At 40.8% G+C, this 19,345-nt stretch overlaps 1 protein-coding gene across 4 annotated transcripts in view; it reads left to right on the top strand.

Annotated features, from left to right (window-relative positions):
* Window positions 1–19,345, top strand: part of SYNE3 (spectrin repeat containing nuclear envelope family member 3) — a 111,420-nt gene that overhangs the window by 19,280 nt on the left and 72,795 nt on the right. The window lies entirely within an intron of this gene.

Here is a 19,345-nt window from a genome sequence, read left to right as displayed (position 1 = left end):
GATGGCCAGCCATGATGGGCAAGGGTTGAGAGGGCAAGTTGGATAGAAAGAATATTCTCTATTAATCATTTCCTGGTTTAAAAAAATGAATTTCCTGACAGTTAAGAAACTCTGTTGGGAAGACTAATAAGGCAGGGAGACTTTTGCTCAATTTTCTTCCAGTATTCGAATGTCTTGAAGTGCCTTAGAAGATTTTTCTGCACAGACAACCACATAGCGTTTTTGTGCAAAAATGTGTTTCCTCTGCACAGAAAATGTGTTCCTTCATGTAAAAAATGTGTTTAGAGGGCAGGGTTTTTGTTTTGTTTTTTGGTTTGGTTTGGTTTTGGGTTTTTTTGTTGTTTTATTTTTGTGTGCTTTTATTGACATTTTGTAATTGTATTGTTCTATTTTATCTGTTGTAATCCCACCTCAATCTTCAAGGAGAGGCAGGAAATATAAATAAATTTTATTCCTATTCTTATTATTGGTTTGTTTGTTTGTTTGTTTGTTTGTTTGTTTTTTACACAAAAAATATATTTTTCTGTGCAGAAAAATTCTCCAAAACCCTTTGGACACTCAAATAAGAGGAAATAAATGTTTTCTCTCACAGAAGGGAGAAAACTACAGCATTTATGCATCTTGCATGTAAGGATAAAGTAGTGAAGGATTTACATCCCTACCATCTAGTAAGTAATATTCATAGGCTTAGATCCTACATTGTGCTTATGTTGAGTAAATCACATAGGCTGCTGCCATGGTTCAGAATTAATAGTTTGGCATTATTTTAACTGTCATGATTCCATCCTATGGAATCCATCCTATGGAATCCTGTGATTTGTAGTTAGATGTGGTACCAGAGCTCTCTGAGAGATGTGGCACTAGAGCTTTCTGAAAATCCCAGAACTCCTTAGCACTGAGCCATGGCAGTTAAAGTGGCAGCAAGCTGCATTAATTCTGCAGTACAGATGCAGCCATAGTTGCATAGTAGTTATACTATACCATCCTTTCCCTGAATGTTAACATTATGCAACTGATTGAGTTTCTGCTGATGTGCCTCCTTGTTGTCCTGTTGTGCAAGCATGAATTCACAGTTGCTGTTTTTGCAATCTCAGTAAATAAAATGCTAACTGAAGGCATGGGCAAATAGTTTTGCACTGTCCTAGAATGCACAACTGCATGGTTGGAATTCTGTTGGTTATTCCCAACTGAAGTAGAATCAGTTTTTGAATGGTCTTTGCATCAGTTTTTGAATGGCAGGTTAGCACATTGGTAAATCTGATTGATTCCATGGCTCTACTCTGGTCAGGACAAACAGTAGAATTTAGGCCCTGTGAAATGGTTACACTTGTGGAACTCTGCTTATGCATCCATGAACTGATTATCTCCATTGCATGACTGTTGAAAAGGTACAGCTCTGTGGGCATCACTAGGTTTGATGTTACCCTAGTGTGGTAACTCATGCTGTCACACACACACACACACCCAGGCTGCCTGGCTGGCACATACCCCAGCCACACCATCTGCTAACCAGGCCACTGCTACTCCCATCAGTGGTTGCTAATGTGAGGGGCAATGCTACTACCTCCCAACAGCCTATTCTGAGTCTGGCCTGACTTCTGGGTGAACAAGAAAAGGAGGTGATGCCTCTTCTCACTTGCCCATTAGCCGTGCCAGACCTGGAAGGACCAAAGCCCTATAGCCCCACTGCTGATGGGGAGGCAATGGTGCTGATTCCCAGCAGCACCCCATCTGCACTAGTGGCTGCAGCCAGTGGGCAGCAGAGGAGCCTGGCTGGCAGAGGTGGGTGACTGGGTTGTGTATTTTGGGAGGGATGGGAGCAACTGCTCCACCAGATCAATCCTCGTTGTCACTGATGCAGTTTGCACTCCCCCGCTTTTTTCTAGTGATGGCCCTGTACAGTCCCATATGTAAGGGAACTTAACACATGTGTATGATACCAGTAAGATATTAGCCATAATTTGGTTTCAGCTGGTGTTGTAAAACAAACAAACAAAACAAGTGCCCTACTAAAATTTTATCTCTATCTTTGCTGATATAGGGATTTCCATGTTACTTAGGGCTTCTGACCCAAGCTGACAAAGGAGCAAGTGTGCTCTGCCTAAGGAAATGGACAAACCACAGAGTACCTGTTAGTTTTGTCAGCAGAGCTGGAAAAAATGCTCTTGATTCTTTATCATTCCAGGTGTAACCTAAAATGTTTTCTTGCTTGCAGTTTCCATCATGGGAATTGAACCTAATAACAGGTCTACAACTGATTTTTAAACTTTGTTGTTTCTTCCCCAGTCCCATTTTTTGTATTATCCAGCATGATTTCCAGGTTTCAAAATAACTTTTCCAAGCCCTAGTCACAAGGAATTTTCTGGCCCAGAATCAAACCCATTTTATGTCATTTTTATCTGGATTTTATTTATTTTTATTTTTTTTTTAGAATGTTGCAAGAATCCTTTACATATCTTGCTGGGTTGATTCCTCATGGAAAATATGGATGGGAGATTCTTTTTCATTTATTTATTTATTTATGTCATTTATATGCCACCTTTCTCCCTGGAGGGACCCAAGTCAGCTCACAGACAAAACAACTAAAATTATGTGGCCAGGGGGAAAAAACCATCTAAAATTTCAGTAAAATTCAAAACAATTAAAAACATCTACACACAATATAAAATCACATAAAAATATACAAAAGATAAGTCATTCTTAGTAATAAGAATTGCAGTTTCTTATTTGGGCAGTTCAGAGGTCATTACTTTCATGAAATATATAACTTTGTTGAGTCCCAGAAGTTCTCAATAGTTTATGCTCTGCACATAAAGCTACAAAGCATGTAAATGCAATTGGTAAAACTGAACACACGTTTTTGGTTTAAAAAAAAAAGCTTTGCTTTTCCAAAAGGTCAATTAACTCTGAAGGTAATCCTTCTAAAGTCAATAATAATAATAATAATAATAATAATAATAATAATAATAATACATTTTATTTATATACCGCCCTGTGGTGAACCAATCTGGGCGGTTTACAACATTAAAATAACATACAGCATAAAACAATATATTTCCCTCCCCCCTTAAAAAGTTATTAAACTGCATATCTAAATTAAAACCACAATAACTAGTTTGAACAACAATAAATTAAACAAAATAATACCAACCGAAAAGCACTGCAACTTCAGTTCTAAAGAAAAGAAAAGGGGGCTTTGGAGACATTACTGAGGAAGGGGTTGATCCTGAGATCCTGAGGCCGTGATATTTTAGTCTGGGAAGGCCTGCCTGAAGAGATCCGTCTTGACAGCCTTTTTGAAGCTGTCCAAAGATGTTAATTGACGGATCTTGTCCAGCAGGTCGTTCCAGAGCCTGGGGGCGACAGCAGAAAAAGTCCTCCGGGAAGTCGCCACAAGCCTTGATTTTTGAGGCTGCAACAAGTTCCTCCCAGAGGACCAGAGAGCGCGGGGAGGATTGTATGGGAAGAGGCGGTCTCTGAGATAGCTTGGACCCAAGCCATTTAGGGCTTTAAAGGTAATAACCAACACCTTGTACAATAGAATTTAATAACATTTGGATTTATTCCCAAGATCTGATTGGGTATGTTTTCTCCTCTCTTAGCCTTTTTTCCTGACTGTAAGGAGAGTGTAGAATCATAGAAGAGACCACAAGGGCCATCCAGTCCAACCAGTATAAATATATACAGATAACTTGTTGTAAAATAGTTTCCTCCATCTTTTCTTGATTTTGAAAATACAGTCAGCCCTCCTTATCCATAGATTTTTTAGAGCATCCAAGGATTGAAAATTTTCAAAAAAAAGGATAAATCTAAAAAAAAAAAATAATTTTATATAAGGGACACCATTTTACTACCCAATTGTATTTAGTGGGACTTGAGCATTCACAGATTTTGGAATCCACAGAGGGTCCTGGAGCCAACCCCAAGTAGATAACAAGGGACCACTATATTCAAAGAATCAAATAAAAACAAGTGCATCTTTAATGTTCAGTCCTAGTGATTAAATTTGCTCTTGAGAAGATAAAATGGCCTCACCAATTAATCAGTTAACAAAAATTAATGTTTTTATTGGTTGGCACAAACAATTACGCAGCACCTGCAACTACTGTACTAAAATGAATGAAGGCTCAGCTCTTCCAAGACCTAGGCAATACTTTGTAAGTACTGCTGTAGCCTTAAACAAAAAGAATGTCTTTATATACTAAGCAATCAAGGGTGTTTGTGTATTAAGTAATCCGGAGGAGCTTTCAAAAAGATATTTGCAGCCTCCGGATGCTTGTCTTCACTACAGATCAGGTTGCTGTTGACTGGAAATCGTTACTATCCGATTAGTGTCTGTAGTGAAGAGGAGTCGGCCTTCTTCCAGATTTTAACGGACAGCTTAACTATCTTTTTGGCAGAAGGAACATGGCCTTTAGAAAAATAACATACCACACTATCCTCTGGGTCAAATCTGTGACAGGTTAATGTGAAAAGAACTGGGTATGCCATACTATGTCTTGCCTTACAAGGTTTCCCTTGGGGCCTGCCAAGACTCAGAGTGCATGTTTCGCCTTTCTTTGATCTCCCATGGAAAGAGACAGAGGGTCACAGATAACAGACCATATAATGTGCTTGGTAGCATAAGTTGGTTAAAAAAATCTGGGAAGTCTGAAAGGTAATAGTATGTTATTATTTCTTGAAAGAAATATTAATATGACATATATAGATTCTGTAAGAGTACTGAAAATTTATCTCAGTTTTGTTGAGTTTCCCTGAATAATATTTGCATTTGCTTCCCATTCTTGTATTGTATCACATTGCAAGGCTTTGAGTTTTTATCCAGCATTGAAGTTCAGTTTTAATGCATTTTCTCTAATTTGCGCATTTATTCATGCAATGTCACCTAATTTCTGAAACTGTTTTCACTTACTTGAGCTGTTGTTGCATGGTATTTTTCTCTACTGTGTGCATTCTATCCATTTGCATTTTGAAATTTACTTATTATTTTGGCCTACAGATGTAATTCTTCACTATGGCCGAAAACAGACAGCCCAAAATGAGTGGTTCTGTGCTGTCTTTTTGCTCACCAGATCGAGGCTGTGGAGATTGCTGCAGCCCTGGTCTGGCATTTTTCCAGCCCCAAAAGAAGCAGCAAAATGCCGGTCCTTTTGAGGGCGTAAAAAAGCCACACTTGCTGTGGCGACGGCGATAGCTCTTCCACGTTTCTTGGGTGCACCGTGTATAAACACTGTGCCGCAGAAGTGTCTGGTCAGGCAGGCGATGTGATGCTGCTTTGGGGCAGAGTTCAGGTGGATGGCAGGTGGTCTCTACACACGCATTCCACCCAGACTCTGACATTTTTTGCCCACCTGTACAGCCCCTAGGTTTCTTCTCTAAGGAAGCAGTGAACAATTTTAGCAGTTTTCTTCCCATTGCAAGAAAGTTTTTAATGAATTTGAAATTGTAATTAGTTTAAACTCTGGTTTATTTAAGAAACCAGGATGGATAAATACATTTTTGATTTTTGGCTTGTTTCAATAAACTTTTATTTAAAATAAGCAGAAACGTGGTTTATGAGATGGATTTTCTAGCTCACTGAATTTTGAGAAGAAAGTGACATGGCTGGAATCCCATAAGGAACATAATTCATTCTCTGTGGGATGGGGAATAAGGGATGTTCTGTACTAGAAATATATGTAGCTCCAGTCCTCCCTAAGACTTTGTTTGGTGCAGAACATCAACACACTTTTTTGCATTGTGATAAGCTCTTTCAGTGACGAATGATGCAACACATAACATGCATCAGCGAAGCATTCCAGGCCCTTTGCTGATGGGTTTCGCCATCCTCTCACAGCCAGTGGCAAAAGTGGACCCCTAAACTAATTCTACTTAGGCATGCAACCACCAGGGTGAGGCCACTGGAAAGCCAATTCTCAAAGATTATACAGTGCAGACACAAAGAAAAGTAAAATGCACAAGTATGACCTATTTCCCCCTCCCATAGCTATGAGAACTTTATGAGGAAGTTGCTGAAAGAGGAGGCTCACTCCCCCATTTCCTTTTCAGCTTTCGTATCTGTTCGTAGCCTCAAACTACCCAGCTAAAGCAAAAAAGTATCTAACAAAGTCATTAAATGCACTACAGCCCTTTTATGCCCCTGGACAGTCTGATCTGCACTGAAGAAATGATGCAGTTTGACATGTCTTTAACTTCCATGGCTCCATGTCATAGAAGCCTGGGATTTGTAGTTTGTTGTGGCACCAGAGCTGTCTGACAGAGAAGGCTAAATAGTTCACAAAACTACAATTCCCAGAATTCGATGTTGGTAGCATTGAGCCATGGCAGTTAAAATGGTGTCAAAATGCATTATTTTTGAAATACAAATTAGATCAAGGACTCCAAAACCCACTTGCCTAGTGGTGGAGGCCAAACTCACAACAAGCAGGCCATCAATTTGTAGTGAGGAGGTTGCGTCACTTGAAAATAATGAACAGCTGCCAATGCTACAAAATCCATGATTTTCCACAGTCTCTATGCTTTCTGGAGCAATGCTTTTGGAAAACTCAATCCTTCATTACATTCTTCAGAGCCACGGGATCCTCTTTTAAACAAATCCTTCTTTAAATCTGCCTTTGTTGTAGTGTATACCAATCAGTGCCCATCAGACACTGGTGATGGTGACAGCCACCTGAATAACTGTGAAGATATATGCATTCTAAATGTCTGTAACCCTTAGGCAGCATCCCGTAACTGGTACCAGAACTCTCTCTCTCCAGGAGACTTGTTTTCCATAGAGTACTAAATCCCAATTTAATCTAAGAGATGAGCAGCAGGGATAAATCTATGATTCAAAGAGACTGCTTAGAGGAAATTCTTATGGTAGGGCAGCTGGGATGATATTGCTGCTCTGAAATGGCTCAGCACCATCCTTAATCCTACCAGATCTGGATGTCGCTTAAGTCACAGCTGGTGGCTTTCATATAAGTGGTGATGTGACTCTGCTCTGAGTTTGAGTCCAAATTTTGAAGGAACTGTCCAAGGTGCTAAACCTATCTAGGGGAATAAGGTTCAGCATTTTGGATAACGTATTTAAAGTTTGGTCTAAACCCAGTGGAAACCACCAGCCTCCAGAGATGAAACAAAAGTAGGCCAAGAAAGATTTAAAGCAGTACATCTCTCTTCTTATAAACCATGGATTCTCAGATTTTAGCTATAAAATATAGATCTACTAATCTTGGTCTTCCCTACAGACCTGTTGTAAGGCGAGGATAGAACTTCAGATACTGTTGGACTGCAAGTCCCAGCAGTCCTAGTCCACAGAGCCAATGGTGAGGGATAATGGGAGTTGTAATTCAACAGCAACTGGAGGGTCACACAGGTTCCACTCTTTTTATAAGATCTTCACATTGCACTTCATTCCAAAACATCTAGAGGAACTTATATTTAAAAACATGGGAAATAGTGTCCATACAGTTTCCAAGTAAAAAAAGCCAACAACCTAGTAGTAGTGCAACAACTGAGGCTGTCATCACATGCACATTTACTTGGGAGAAAAGCCCACAGTACGTATTCCATTGAAGTAAAATTCATGGATAAGTGTGAATGGAATTGCACTGTAAAACAGTTTGGGAAGGGCCATTTTAAGGAGCTTGACCCAGAAAATGTTCATCCAGAGACATTTTCTCATTAGCTGGAGGTCAAAACTGACACAAGTCAGGGATGTTATTCTTTGCACAAGGACATGTGTCAACAGCAAGAAAAGCTGAAGTCTGGAGTTATAACACCTCTCCACATGGGGCTGGGAAAAAGTTCTTTCTGCCTGGAGCCTTGGATAGCTGGTGTTATTTAGTGTCAACAGCACTGGCATGATAGACTAGTGATCTGACTCAATACAAGAAGCAGGTTCCCAATAATATTTTCCTCCTATGGACAAGCAAGAAAGAACCTGTTCACTTGTCTCAAAGCCTAATAAATAACAGAAATAGCATATGATTCCAAGAATGCACATAGGTGTACCCTTAAGTATTATCCAGCAGTCACTAACTGAATTGCATTATATAATTCCATTCAGACAGAGCTGGGCTGAGTTTACAGTACAAGCTCTTCTCTTTGCTTAATAACTGACTCCAATCCTTGTCTCAAAATGTCTCATGGGAAGAGTTGTAGGTTGCCATCATCCAAACAAGCCCATTAAGGGCAACATGAGATAAGGCCCATGTATGGAATAGTGGACCAGAATACAGTGGGGGCTTGGTATCTGCTGGGGTTTGGTTCCAGGACCTCCCATGGGTACCAAAATCCGTGGATATTCAAGTCCCGTAAAATACAATGGCACAGTAAATTCATGTCCCTTGTATAAAATGACAAAATCAAGGTTTGCTGTTTGGAATTTATATCTCACCACCCCTTTCTGCCCATCTGTATTCCCCCTAAGTTTTCTTCCCAGGAAATGCATGATTCTTCAACAAATCCAGGAAGATCCAAGGGATTTATGTGCAACTTCTACTAAGTCCTCATCTCTATGCAGAATTACTCTCCCTGTTCAGTTAGTAATAATTGCATAAATATGGATTGTGGCCTAAATCCATTTGCTAGTCCAAAACAGAGAAAACCCATTCAGTTGATGAAATGTATGTAAACACTGATTTACCAAGTTCACCTTGATTCAATGGATCTACTTTAGTAGGATGAGACAGCACCACCACATTGTACCATCCCGAGACCTCTCCAGAATGCAGGAAAGTAGCACAGTATTTGTTACTTGTGTGTAGGGTTGCCATTTCACGGCAGTGGGCGGGACTTTCCTGCCTCCTGGGGGCATGCCCGGTCCCACCCCGCCCTCCCCCCATTCCCGGGTGGCTGCCCGACTCAGGGCTCCCAGGGCTGCTGCCTCCCTTTCCTACAGTGCTGAGCAGCATGTCTGGAGCAGCAGCAGTGGCTGGAGATAGCAGGGGGTGGGGCATGCTCCAACTCCAAGCAGGGAGGGCTTTGCACTCAGTCAAGCTGCTTTTAGTTCTTCCCCTCTTTCTCTTTCTCTTTCCACTCCTTCTCTTCTTGTTATTCCATTTTTCCTCCTCTTCTTCCCCTCCTCTTCCTCCTCTCCTTTTTCTTCCTTTCTTCTTCTCCTCATCTTCTTTTTCTCTTTGTTCCTATTCTTCTTCTTTCTCCTCCTTTTCTTCTTTCTCCTTCCCCTTTTTTTCTCCTCCTCCCCCTTCCTCCTCTGCTGTTGCTGTTATTGTTGTTGTTGTGTGCCCAACTCCTTTCTGACTTATGGCAACCCTGCCTCTAGTCCTCTTATTTACCCCCCTCTCTCTAAGCCTCCCTCTTCTTCTTCTCAGGGGTCCAGGGCTTCTCAAGGCTTTGCCCCCATTACAAAAGAAAAAAGACTTTGCAAGGGATCTGACCCATAAATCCCCCCTAAGTTGAGACATACCTGGGGAAAAAGAGGGGGTGAGGGGTTTTGGGGGGGTTGGAGGAGGCAAGGAAAAGGAGGAAGGGGGAAACTGCTAAGAAGGCTTGGGAGTGGGAAATGTAGTTTGTAGTGGCAAAAGGGGGTGCCTATGGTCTTTCAAATCCTATGCCTGCTTGGGAGTGGGACATGTAGTTTGCAGTGGCAAAAGGGGGTGCCTGTGGTCTTTCAAATCCCATGCCTGCTTGGGAGTGGGACTTGTAGTTTGCAGTGGCAAAAGGGGGTGCCTGTGGTCTTTCAAATCCTATGCCTGCTTGGAAGTGGGACGTGTAGTTGTAGAATTGGGCGGGGGGGTATTTGGCCAGAAAGAAAAGTACATTTCTGCCATCTGTCTAGGAATAATGCCAAAATGTCCTTCATTTTGAGCAGCCGAAGAAACATGCATTTATATTAACATTTTTTTAAAATTATCAAATTTTTCATGTGTCGTCCATTTTTTAAAAAATCGTGTCCTACATTTGAAAATGTGGCCCTACATTTGTCCTACATTTGTCCCGGTTTGGAGGCCCTGACTTATGGCAACCCTACTTGTATGTATCTTCAAGGTTTCTTCCTTGTCCAAATCTAACTGACAATCATATCAAATGTCCACCTAAAACTGATGTCATACTCTTCAACTGTTTGGATTTGGCAGGAATAGTTCCAGTGAAACTTCTGTTGTCCCAGTTTCAAGCTGTTTTTAAAATGTCCAAGTATCTCTATCCTCCTCCCACTTTCTTCCTTTCTCCTCAGTGTATATTGGTTGTTGCAAAATGAGTTCAAAGTACAAAAGTAGTTTACATTCAAATCAGTAGGGATTTAAGATGGAGAAAAGTACTGAGAATATCATGGATGGCCAAGAAGACAAACAAATGAGTTTTAAAACAGATCAAGTCTGAATTTTCTATGACTAAGGAGCTTATCGCATGAACTTTAAAACCAACTCAAGCCTCCTGGGCTGCAGCGGGACACAGGATGGAGGCAGGGATTATCGCATGCTAAATCACCACTTAATTGCCAGCTGCCATCAGCCCAGGTCCCAACCACGCTCCGCCAGCACTTTTTAGAAGCCAGAAAGCTTCTGATTTCAAAAAAAGTGCTGGTGGAGTGTGGCTGGGACCCGGCTTGGACCCAGGCTGATGGCGGCTGGTGATTAGGTGGCAGTTGAGCAGGCGATAATCCGTGCCTCCTGCATCCCAAGTGCAGCCCAGGAGGCTTGAGCTGGTTTTAAAGTTCATTAGATAAGCTCCTAAATCGAGACTGTTGTACTTTGGCTACATCATGAGAAGAAATGAATCATTAGAAAAGGCAATGATGCTAGAAAGGTGGAAGGCAATAGAAAGAGAGGGAAGACCACATGCCAGATGGATAGTCTCAATCTGCAGGACCTGATCAGACATGACAGGGCTTTTTGGAGATGTCTCATCCATAGGGTTGCCATGAGTTGACAATGACTCCAGGGCAGTAAACAACAATAATGATTTTTAACTCCTTTGCCTAATGAAGAAGCTGGTGAAGTTTCAAAAGCTTGCAACATGTATTTTATGCATTTTGTTCGGCCCAATAAAGCTATCACTGTTTTATGGATGTTATTTAACCTTTTTCATGTTGACTACACCCTGATGTTGCTTGGTCATACGTTCTCCAATTTTCATTTCAGTCATGCTAGCTCAGACCATCACAGTATTAAAACAGGAAGCTTGACTAAGAAACAATGACCTATCAGTTTCATACATTAGAGGAAGAGGGCACAGTTAAAACAGAAAACACAAACTTTCTTGATAATCTGACAGGACTCTATTAATGGCAGAAGGAAAGGGCAGGCGGCTGCCTGACTTCAAGCCTGTAATCTTTGTGAAACAAAAGGCCAGTGCACAGCAGGATACTTCTGTCGAAAAGGTAGCTTAGATTTAAATAGCAGTAATCCCCAAGAAACTCTATGTGGAGTTCAGGTCATCATCCAACAAACTGGTTAATTTGTGTGGAGGATTAATGTTTGAAATTATTACAAGTGGCAGATGCTGGAGGAACAGGAACTAGTTGATAGTGTTAGCAACAGAGAGCGCTAAATAATAGGTTTCCAAGTGTTTTAAAGGTAAGCTCTGGAGAAAGAGACTATCTCTATATATCTAGCCAAGAACTGAGATGTGGGGGAGGATCCTTCCTCTGTGTCCCAACAGTAGGAGTTATACATTGTGTGAGGGTTTAGGAGAGGGCATTGTGGCACACTGGCACCCCATTTTGGAATATCTTCTTCTTAGGGGCCTGTTTGGTATCAGTTAGTTTAAGTCCACCACCATGATAAAATCTAGCTTTTTATTAAAGTCTTTGGATTCTAAAGATTTCATCCTAATGATTTCACACACACACACCTTTAAACTCTTTAAATTGTTCAATTGTTTAATATGTTTTAAATATTTCCATTGTTTTTATTGTTATCAATTTTAAATTGGTATCTATAATAACAATAACAGCAATAATAATATTTATTTCCTGTCTCTCCCCATGGATCATGACAGGGAACAACAAAAAATTAACAAACATCAGTTAAAAAGACATTAGTTAAAACACACATCAGTTAAGTGATATACAGTCGCCCTCTGGTTTCATGAACTTATAGTCCACATCCCTCGCCCGTTCACAGGTAGTAAATGGAGGGAGACAAAATGAGGCATGGGCTGCCATTCAAGCCATTGGGGCTTGAATATACTGTAGGCAAATTTCCATTTTCACGGGGGTGTGGGATGTCCGGAACGGATCCTCCGTGAAAATGGAGGGGTGACTGTAGTTATATTTTCATTTGCTATGGTTTTTATTATAAACGATCAAAAGATCTTATGATGTGGGACAGGATATACAGTGGACCCTTATTATATACTGGGGTTTGGTTCCAAGGTTCCTCATGGATAACAAAATCCGTGTATGCTCAAGTCCCATTAAATATAATGACATAGCAAAATGGTGTCCCCTATTAAAAAAATGGAAAATCAAGGTTTGATATTTGAAATGTATACTTTTTTAAAAAAACATTTTCAAACCGTGGATGCTTGAATCCTGTGTAAAAAAATCCATGTATAAGAAGGACCGACTGTATGTATATTTTAACAAATGTTAATAAACAACAAATGCAAAACAACAAAACAAAAAAAATCTTGTGGCACCAAGGATAACACATTACTGTACATTTGGCATCATCCATGAAAGCTTGTGGCAAATAAACCATTAACATCTTTAAACTGTCACAAAATGATTTATTGTTTCAGCCACAACAGCCCTCATTCACCATCCTGATACTGCTATTAAAAACATCTTCCAGCTAGATGGAGGGCAAGGAAGAAAAGGAATGGGTGCTGGGGAGCTTCTTTATCAGAGGCTTTGGCTACATCTGCACTGCAGAAATAATAACAGTTTGACAGCACTTCAACTGCCATAGGTCAATGCTATGGAATTCTGGGTTTTCTAGTTTTGTGCACTATTTAGTCTTCTCTGTCAAAGAAGTCTACAACAAACTACAGATTCCAAAATTCAATAGTATTGAGCCATGTCAGTGAAGGTGATGTCAAGCTGCATTATTTCTGCAGTGCAAATGCAGCCTTTATTAACTTGGGTATGCCTATCCCTGCATGTGAAACTGAGTTTCTGGTATCTGTGTGGGGAGGCTGGGGGAAGGCAGAGAACCCCTTTGAGATCCTATCCCACAGACATTGAACATACTGTACAGTGCGCCCGCGCCATACGCGGGCGCGCCATACGCGGCCTTGAGCATACGCGCTCAAGCTGCGGGGCGCGCGCAGGGCGGAAGGGGCAGCGCGTCCCATTCAATTGAATGGGCGCGCGCACCCGTTGCACCCCACGTGCGCCCGTGCCACCGCGCCGCCGCGCACGAGCCCCATTGTTTCCAATGGGGCTCGAGCATAGGCGGAATTCGCCTTACGCGGAGGGATCTGGAACGGATCCCCCGCGTAAGGCAAGGACGGACTGTATTGCTAAAATTATGAAAGGTCCTTCAAGTGTTTGTTGTTGCTATATGCCTTCAAGTTAATGCTGAGTTAGGTGAGCCTATCATTGGGTTTTCCTGGAAACCTTTATTCATAGGGATGCTGCCTTCGTCTTCCTCTGAATATGAAAGAGTGTCAGTTGCCCATGGTCACCCAGTGGATTTCCATGACTTGGGTCTAATCTGCACTGCAGACATAGTGCTATTTGATATCTCTTTAATTGCCATGGCTCAATGCTATGGAATTCCGGGTTTGTCGTTTGCATTATTTCTGTAGTGCAGATTAAACCTAAATGGGGATTCCAGCATTCAAACCATTATACCACTGTACCCAGCAGTGTAGCTATGGGGTGGGGGTGAGGTCCTTGAACCCACCGCAAAAAAAAAAGAAGAAAAAAGAATTCTAGCTCCTCCCATTGAAATGTTCCTTTGGTCCCCAAACCTGTAGCATAGCAGATAAAAATACATTGTTCAAGCCTAGACTTCTCATATTTGCTGTGTTTGCATTCTTTGCCTGCCACTTTTCTTTGGATACCTAAACTGTATTTCTGAATGCTCAGCTGAAGTTTTAAGTAACTGCAGTGCTAGAAATTTCATCAGGGGAGCAAAATTCTTATTTGAGGGAGCAATGCATTCATTTTGCCTCCAGGTTTGCAGCCCTGCTTTTTCTACTACACTGGTTTTTCATATTGTGAAAGTGTGCATGTACAAATTGCTGGCCGGCCATCCTGTGCCAGAATGCGGAACAGGAGCTCTGCTTCCTTTGGCAGAAATACTGCTGGCAACACATATACATGGGTTGGATAGGGACGGAACACAGAAACTCTGGCCTTCCAGCCTCCTTACAGAACTGAATGTACCAATGGATTGAGGAAGACATGGGCTGTGAGATTGAAAGCAGATGTTTACTGTGCCTCTGACCCACTAGGCCTGGCATATATAAATGCATAGTGAGAGGGTGGGTGACTAATTTGTGGAAAAATGCAGAAATCCAGGCAAAAATGAGTCAGATGAAAAACCACCCATTCTCCTCCATTCCCCAAAATGCATTTTAGAGCTCAAAAGGCATCTACACAATCTGAACCTTGTAAATCTCGATTTATTTGCTGAAGAAGCTGGATGAATGTGAAGCTATCGTTTGGTCCTAAAGCGTGGGTGATCTCCCCAGATCAGGCAAGCCTTGACACAACTGGTGTTTGGTGGTGGTGGTTTTTTGTTTTGTATTTTCATTAGTGTTCTTTTGTAACATTAAACATTCAGGGGCTGATCCACTTATGAACAGGACTTGAATGGCTGGATTGTGTGGGAGCAAAACTTTAATTATCCTGGTGCATGTAGCTTTGAGATCGTTCCAGAATGTTAATGCCTGGAGGAAATTTTGATCAGATAGTGTTCTTTAATAAGTGCCCTTGTGACAGAAACAGGAATGCATTAAAATAGTTACCACCATGCCTTTGGTGGTATTATGCTTGTTTCCTCTTTAATCATACATTTCCATCCAGTAAGTTTCCTGATTAATTTTTTATTTCAGAAATAATTAGGCTTTACCCAGCTAAGTTCTACTTCTTTTGAAGGTGATCTGTTCTAAAAGATTTGCAAAATGAATGTGCAAGCAGCAGTCACTTTAAACTTTTCATGAACAGACAAATGCAGTCTGAGGACAGGGAGAATGCTGAAGAGTGAACTGATCTGTAGACTGTTCCTGTGCATGAGCCTGAAAATAGTTGCATGGAAAAGATAAGAGCATGCACATTTAAACAGAGAGTTAATGTGGAGTAGCAGCTAGTAATTGCATCTGCACTGCAAAAATAATGCAGTTTAACACTGCTTTCAGTGCTGTGGCTCCATCCTGTGGAATCCTGGGATTTGTAGTTTGTTGTGACACCTGAGCTCTTTGACAAAGAAGGCTACATCTCTTGCGAAACTACAAATCCCATAATTCCATAGCAGTGACTCATGGCAGTTAAAGCAGTGTTGAACTCCATCATTTCCAAGTGGAGATGCATCCTGTGACAGAATATCCCAAATCCATGAGCACTAATACCCTTCTTGGGCCAGCTGCTGTCAGGTCTGGCCATGCATGCCAGCCACATATTTTGTTTATGCTTTGTAATGCTGGATAATGGGGTGTGATACATAACTGGTGGTGCTGGGTGGAATGGTTGTTTTTCATTCATGGCATCACATAATGTGGGGAGGAAAAACAAGCTGTGAACTATCAAGGTCAGTCCCATGAGAACACCTGGTATTGCTGTGCACTTTTAATATACTGTGTCACCAAAAATGCTTCAGTCCTGACAACGTTGAGAAAACACTGAGTTTTCTGAATAAAGTTTTCTGACTTTGTTGAGGCTTGTGTTTCTGAACTGACGTTAGCTAGTATATGATAACTCCAAAGCATAATGTACATTGTGTGTGTGTTGTGTGCCCTCATGTCATTTCCGACTTATGAAGACCTTAAGGCAAGGCAAGGTTTGTTCAGAGGAGATTTGCCTTTGGCTTCCCCTGAGGTTGAAAGCATGTGACTTGTCCAAGGTCACCTAGTGGTTTCATGGCCAAGCTGGGAATAGAATCTTGGTCTCCAAAGTCATAGTCCTAATCTCAGACCACTACCCCACACTGGCTCTTACATGCTTTCAAAGCTTCAATGGCTTCTTCATCAGGCAACGATGTCCTCCTTGAGCCATAAAACCACTTGCATGTTTCTGGACCAGTCACTCCAGTCACCAGTCAGTCTTTCAGCCTGACCCATCCCCCTGTGCCGTCATGAGAATAAAAATGCCCAAACCTACTTTAATTACCCATATCATGTATACTTGCATTGCATGGTTACGTGATCTGAAACTACTAGCATCAAGCCTAGCTTAGAATAGTTTCTACAATGCATCGTATTGGTCACTCAGTAAAAAATTGTCACCTGTCAGGTTTTTAAAAACTGAATACCAAGTGGTATATTCCAGAGGAAGGAACTGGCAAAACCACCTCTAAGTGTTCCTTGCCTAGTACAAATTTAATGGGGTCACCTTAAGTTGACATGTGAGTTGAAGGCATATTCATACAGATACATTGTAAGGAAAGAGGAGGGAAGGAAATGTATACAGTAGTTACCTTAGCTCTTTATAGTTAAAGAAGTTGTTCATAATATATCTTAGCCAAGGGTAAGGCTGTCCCACGTTGATTACATCATTTTTAAGTTCCATCAAAGCTAGCTAGTGGGAGAGAGGCAGTATTATAGAAGCATGCTCTGTAGAAGCAGTAGTGGTAATGTTCACATATGCAATACATATAAGCAATTAATGAAATATTCAGTGCTGAATTTCTCTGTGAATTTAGAAAAGTAATATTAAAATTAATTGCAATTCAAATTAGTATACCATTTGTATGTGCCCAGAAGATTGCTACTCATAGTTCTCATAAGCTGCAGATGCACTGTATACCTTATCACTTCAGACTGCAGTAAGAGGCTGACATGATTCATTGATCTTGGAGTGATAGAATTTTAGCGTAGAATAGTACCTTGGGTCACCTGCTATTCAGTAAAGAATCTACAGTGCAATATGCAGTTGTGGAACTCCTGACAACCTCACTTAAGTGCAGATGAAAGGGGTCTAGAAGTCTTAGTAGACCATAAACTGAACATGAGTCAACAGTGTGATGCAGCAGCTATAAAAACCAATATGGTCGTAGGCTATATCAATAGGAGTGTAGTGTCTAGAACAAAGGATGAAATAGTACTACTCTATTCCGCTTTGGTCAGACCTCACCCGGAATGCTGTATCCAGTACTGGGCTTCACAATTTAAGGAGGATGTTAACAAACTGGAGCATGTCGAGGGTAACCAAAATGGTGATGTTCTGGAAACCATGCCCTACAAAGAGCAACTTAGGGAGATGGGCATAATTCATCTGGGGAAGAGAAGGTTAAGGGGCAACATGATTGTCCTGTTTAAATATTTGAAAGGATGTCAATGTTTCTTCCTAAACATTAGGAAGAACATCCTGGTAGTAAGAGCTGCTTGATAGTGCAACACACTCCCTCAGTGTGTGGTGGAGTCTCCTTCCTTGGAGGTTTTTAAACAGAGGCTGGATGGCCATATGTCATGGGTCCTTTAATTGTGTATTCCTGCATGGCAGGGGGTTGTACTGGATGGTGCTTGATGTCTCTTCCTTTTCTATGATTTGATAATTCTATCACTCTCCAGGCTAAATCACCAGTTTGCAGATTGAAACCAGGTGGCTGCTCAGAAACTTTCCAAGTTGTTCCACCATAAACACTTCGATGATTCTGTTACGATAAACTAACAGAGCCTGCCGCCAATTGTTGCTGCATATCTCACCTTCCTCCTGTAGGGGTTTTGCTTCTGCACCTTGGACAGCTCCTTTAAAATTTTGGCCTAAAACCCAGAGTGGATTCACTTCTCCACTGACATGGAAGGTATCAGCAACCACTACTGGGCAAACCAGTTCCCTTTTCTTCTTTCCTGACACTTCTCCTTCACATTCCATACTTCCTTGAAGTTCATAAGTCCTTGCCAGGATGCCAGGATTTTTTATAAAATTATTTTTCTTTTCTTTTATAAACTTAAATATGTCAGCATACCTGGCGAGTCCCATGAGTAACAGAAACTGTCCCTTTTGTTTGTTTTATTACTCCCATTTCACATGCTACCTTTTAGTTCATTCATGAGTTTCAGGAAAACTTGTATCTTGGCTCTGATTTCAAGTGTCTTTATCCAGTGTAATGTTTAACAATTGTGAAAATGACCCCTGGACAATCGCTTGGATCACATATGCTTCTGTGAAATTGACCATATGTAGGATTTAATGTAGACCAGTCTATTTTGGTTACATTTTTCAGCTGCAAGTAAATCTGGAACCACAATAGTTTCCACAAGGCATGCTTGTAACATTCTGGTACTGGTGAATTCATTGTTTCTGATCAGCAGATATGTCTGTTTCCTAAGATGTCTTTCTCTCCTCAAGTTTTTATATTTGCATAAGAACTGAGTTTTTGGATTTTAGTCAAGTCAGATGGGATAATCTGAAACATGTTAAAGCAATTTAGGAGCCTGAACAGAACAAATATTTGGTTTCACTGTTTATCTAAGGAAAGGTGTGGTGAATGTTTTCAGATGTCATATTATTATTTTAAAAAGAATAAGGGGATGGATTGAGCTGCCAAACATGTATTTATTTATGAATATTTATAAAGTGCTTCTTTCTCAAGATTTCAAATGGGTATATAAAAGGAATAAAGTACAGAATATAAAACAATGCACAACATCGATACACTATGTTTAAATTATAAAATACATGATAGAATGAACTAAAGAGGGGAAGATCAGAAAAACAGGAAATTATGAATGAAACTCTTGAGCTATCCTTTCACAAATGGAAAGAGTCTTTCCATTTACAAAAGATATTACAGTTCAGCACAGGAATTCCTTGTTGAAAAATAGCCTCTCATACCACATCACACATCGTTCCAGAAATTGTCTCCATCCCCCAAAGTAGATTTTCAGACTTCAAGGAAGGGGGAAAACTGGCATAAATTACCTTCCCCTCCCCGGCAGCAATAACTGTGGCTTGTCAGCTCAGATGTTTCACAGAACCATTTTGAACATTAACTTCAGACTATGGTTTCTAATTGGAGTTTGTTAGCATTTATAAAGATGCAGTTTGTCAGTTTAGATATTATGACATAAGCTACAGGGAAATTCCTTAACAATGGTTGGGTTTTCTGAACTGAACTGCGGCCTTCAAAGTTTTACACTTTCTGCCACATTTCACCTTCTGTATTGCACTTTCTGTCACATTTTTCCTTCTGCTTTAAAAATGAGTGTGATGTATGCAATGTGTACTCCATGCACTCAGCTACCCTTTGAAGGTTTCAATATATCTATTGAATCTGGAACCACA

Source organism: Sceloporus undulatus, chromosome 1 (assembly GCF_019175285.1).
Source record: "Sceloporus undulatus isolate JIND9_A2432 ecotype Alabama chromosome 1, SceUnd_v1.1, whole genome shotgun sequence".
In the NCBI taxonomy this organism is placed as follows: Eukaryota; Metazoa; Chordata; class Lepidosauria; order Squamata; family Phrynosomatidae; genus Sceloporus; species Sceloporus undulatus.
The sequence above is the reverse complement of the archived record's forward strand: the minus strand, read 5'-3'. Positions and strand labels throughout refer to the sequence as shown.